We start from the raw sequence: 5071 nt of genomic DNA, 5'->3' as shown, positions 1-5071 counted from the left end.
ATTGTTTATCTTGTATGCATATTGTACTAACCCAAATACCAAAAATATTGCTTTGTTTCTTTGTAGGCTTTTGTTTTGTAGGTACCAAGCCAAGACATGCAATAAACAAGGCATTTTCCACATTTTGGACTGATGAAATCGATTTCCCTCTTGGGTAAATCGATTTCCCTACAACAATTTTCAACAAAATCACATTCTGGACAGCATGAAATCGATTTCCCTCCTGGGTAAATCGATTTCCCTAGTGTATTTTGCGCCAAATTCTCTTCTGGAACAGAGTGAAATCGATTTCACTCATGGGGAAATCGATTTCCTTAAGGCGAAATTCAAAAAAAATAGAGAGGGAAGCTTGATTTGATTTTGGCACCTATTTTCTTTGACCATTTTTGTCATTTTACCAATTTTCCACCTCATCAAAATAATTCCCTTCATTAATTCCATTTTAACCTCATTTTACCATTTTTTACCATTTAAATGCCACTTTAATCACCAATTAAACACAAGTTAATTAACCAAGAGAAAATGACCAAATTGCCACTACTCTTGCTCTCATCCTATAAATAGAGGCCACTACTCTCTCATTTCTCAAGCTTGGAGAGCCAAAAAATTGCTTGCAAATTCATTTCTCACCCTTTCCAAAACCCTCACCCAAAGTTCATTTTCATAAGATTAGTGAGATTCACATTGAATCTTGCTAATTTTGAACTAAACCTCCTACATTTCTCTCTTTTCCTTGGTTGTTCATCTCCAAATTTGAAGGATCTATACACTTTGTGCTTGCTCTTGAAGCTACTCCAAGACTTTTGTTCAAGAAGTGGTAATTTGCTAGATCCATGATGTAGATCTTTATTGCTTGTGTTCAATGGATCTTTGATGATATATTGATGATATTTGCTGGTTTTGTGATGGAAATTTCGTGCTCAAGTTGATGTGTGATCATAAGGTGTTTGTATATTTGTTCAAATCAAGTTTCATGGCTTTAAATGATGTTTTTGCTGAAATTTACACTGATGAAATCGATTTCCTTAAGGCTGAAATCGATTTCCTGCTGAACGTAACTTGTTTTTTTGAAAACTGCACTATGGAAATTGATTTCCCCCTGCATGAAATCGATTTCCTGCTGGCAGAATATGGTTTTTTTTGCCTTTTTTATGCTTGTTTTGGCTTCCTTCTTCCTCCATTTCATTAATATCATTGGATCTAGGATGTTGATAGGTTTGAAAGGACCAAATCCATAATATTAGATGAATGATATTAATGATAGTGTGAGTTGATTATCTTTTGTGAATTTTATTCTTCTTCCTCTACTTCATTAATATCATTGGATCTAGGATGTTGATAGGTTTGAAAGGACCAAATCCATAATATTAGATGAATGATATTAATGATAGTGTGAGTTGATTTTACTTTATGCATTTTATCTTCTTCTTCTCTTTTTTTTTTCTTTTGATCGATGAAAGTCTTAATACTTTGAGAGTTCTTATGGATTCTTAGTAAAGACTAGATCGTTACCTATTTTCTTTTCGTGCGGTATTGCTTTCGGAGAATGATCTACATATCATTTCTCTCGCATGCATTAGCACATAAAGTTTTGACCGGCCTCGTTGTAGGGTGATTTCTACATAAATCACTTGGCGATCTGCTTAACATAGCGCAATATTTCGTGTCCCGAATAAAAAGATCAAATATGGAAGAGAATTGTATGCGGTTGATTTAAGACTTATGGAGGTTTATCGTGTAGTCGCTATGATTTTATCAAGCTTCTGATAAAGTTCCATTGAATTTAAATCCGAGAACATCCTTCACTCACCATCGATCTTTCTTACTAACTTTGATAACATACTTGACAAGTTTCAAGATGGTTATCTTTAACATCTAACAATTGACTTTAATTTCCGCACTTTACTATACCGTTCTTTATATTTCTCGCTTTATTGCTTTATTTTATCATTTCATCATATTTACATTCCGCTATTTTCTCTTTGTCCATTTGGACATATGTTTATGTTTCCGCCATTTTCTCTTTGTCCACTTGGACCATACTTTACTTTTATGCTAAAACACTAATAAATAACAAAAATCTAAAAAAACTCTTAAGGCTCTTTTGGACTATTGGTTACTATCCCTAGCATTTTGGAGATTCGGACTTATGGACTTAGTGCCTCTGGACCCTTATTCTGTTATTACTCTGTTGTTATTCCGTCTGTCTGGCATTGGATTGTTGTCTGTTTGTGTATGCAGGTATTTCCTTGAAAGTCCTTGATGGTTAATTCCAAGGCATTGAGATAAGGATTTTACCCGAAAACAGCCGTTACTCTGCCCGATTTTCGTCAGAATTTTAATGTGCTTAATGCAAAGTGGTGCTAAGACAATAAGTTCATCTGGATCCCCAAGTGATAATGTTGGTTTAGTATTGATATTCCAAAGGAAGGGAAATCTACCTTGACTCACAATGTCAAGTGTTGGCTTCTTATTTTGGTTAGACCGTTCTTTTCCTTAGCCTTTATTTTACGCAATAGGATAGCCTCTTCATCTCTCCCATTCTTAAATTTTCAAAATCTTCTCCCTTTTTCAAAAACCTTCTTATGTCTTTAAAACCTCTTTTTAAACCTTTTCTTTAAAAATATCTTTTTCCCATTAGTGGCCTTTTTCTTCAAAAAGTTTAGACACTGTTAATTGTCGAAACGAGTGGTTATACCCCACGATTTTGAAATTGATTGATATAATGAGATCTTTTCTGTGTGAGAGAGCTAGTGGCATACTTGTTGATTTTATCCGAGTTGGAGCCCTTTGATCAGCTGTCGCACGCGGATCAAAAACGAGTAGTTTTGAAAAAAACCGTAGAAAGCGACAAGTGACTCGCGTATCGTATCACAAGGATTCTCGTTGATTATTAACCAAAGGTAAATCGATTTAGGGGGGGTTTGGTTTGGTCAAAAAAATGATTATCAAAAGTGATTCTGAAAATAAGCTGGTTTGAAATAAGTGATTATAACAGGTTAATCTACCGGTTCTACTTCCAACTTATCATTGATTATTACAATTTCAATTCCCTAAGCGGAACCAATTCCTATTCGATTGCAATATTGATGAAACAAGCGTCGACAATACTACACGAGTTATGTTCCTAATCACCGAATTAAGCAAACGGTTCACCGAATTAAGCAAACGGTTATCGATAGCGCGAATTAACGAATAAGCTAAGTTTAAACACGATTAAAGTAAGGAACATGCATCAATCGAATTAAATCCAATATATTCTATAAGAACGAATTAAGCAAACGAAATCATATAACAAATTGGAAAGGAACTAAATTAAATTGAAAGTAATAATAACCTCAAAGTTTTGTGGAATTCGAATTCGGCAGATTAGCCCTTAGGATTAGTTCTCCATTACAGGATCGTCAAAAGCTTGGAAAATTTCGTGAATGAAAGATGGATGCTACTGTACCGCGGCTGCTAACCTAAGGGACAATAGCACAACCCGTTTTACAATCCAGCTGGGTCAAACAGACGACCCAGGCCCAAAACTAATTGACCCGAAACTTAACTATAACTAGTGCTGCAACTTCAACGAATTTTCTGGCTCTTCTACAGTCCGATTCTGACTTTGACTCCAACATAAGAATTGTAGCTCTTTCTCTTAGCTTTCCGTCGATTATTAGAACGCCTCAATCGGACTCCTGAAACTCCAATTATGACTGTTTCCGTGCAGACTGCTAAAGCTGAAAAATAAATACGAAAATCAAATAACAATGAAAATAAATTAAAATATAAAAACATAATAAAATAGAAAAATAAACAAACTAAACCATAGAAATGCCTAAGTACAAACATAAAGGAATGTGCATCAAAATGCACTGATCAAATTCCCCCACACTAGAACTTTTGCACTCCGAGCAAAATGAAAAACAAAACAACGAAAGCATAAATACATCAACAGTTACTCATCCTATGCTACAAATTTTCTTCGGGTAAGTTCGCATCGCCATGTACTAATCTTGCACACTAAGGGCATCGTAAGAACACTAACCACATATATGCAGACATAAGCCTCCTAAATACACAAACCAATTCAAATCATATTATTATACCATAGCCTAACTTACTCATCCTTTTTGCTCTTTTTCATTCAGGCGCAATCACATTAAGCCCGTTATCTCCACACACTTATAGCAAGGCTACCGGTTAGTGACTCTGATCCCTTTTTTGCATGGGGTTCCGGTACTTACGTGGCATAACCCTTTTGCTTACTCAGATGTAGTTGCGGGGGATCGGACCGTAATCCTCCCTACTAAGTTCAGCACCAGAAACCGCTAAACCAACTAACAAAGAGTTTTGAAATCTTTTTTTTTTTGAAGATTACACAACCGTTGGGTTAAGTGACCGGGTGAGGGTCACCAAACTTAGAAGGTGTATTATCTTTTTTTTCCGGAACATTCACTTATATTCATCGGCTTCCCTGCGTAAAGTGTGTGAGAGATGGTGCCGACTGCTGAAATAAACTACTCAAGAGCTGTCAGAGAATGAGAATTAAGGCTAAAACATAATAACAAATTTAAATCAATGTCCATATGCAGGAGACTCACGGTGTTAGAACGATACCGATCTTATGAATTTTTCCAAGTCTCCGCAAACTCGACTCAAATCAGTCTATAGCCTAAAACTTTCAAAACGATGCATATTTATTTATTTTTTTAAATTGAAAACAAAACAAGAAAACAAAAGAAAATAAAACAAAGAACAAAAGCAAAGAAAATAAATGATTCCCTCCCCCACACTTAAAACAAGCATTGTCCTCAATGAAAAGAACTCAAATATAAAGTAAGAGTGAGAGAAAGGAAAGAACACACCCGAGTATTCAAGGAGGATATGTGATCGCATAAGCTGCCTTTCCCAAAGAGAGGTCTTCTATATTCTCTTATTTCAAAGTGGAGCTCTCATGGAGTAGCTTTCGGTAATGCTCATCGTCCTTAAAAAGTGGTTTAGCTCCTTCTCCTTTTATTCTAGGATCAAAGAATGTTCTTCTAAAAGTAAAAGTGTCAAATGGGCACGTGAAGGTGCTCTCATC

Source organism: Vicia villosa, unplaced genomic scaffold (genome assembly GCF_029867415.1).
Source record: "Vicia villosa cultivar HV-30 ecotype Madison, WI unplaced genomic scaffold, Vvil1.0 ctg.003104F_1_1, whole genome shotgun sequence".
Lineage (NCBI taxonomy): Eukaryota > Viridiplantae > Streptophyta > Magnoliopsida > Fabales > Fabaceae > Vicia > Vicia villosa.
Note: the sequence above shows the minus strand (reverse complement) of the source record.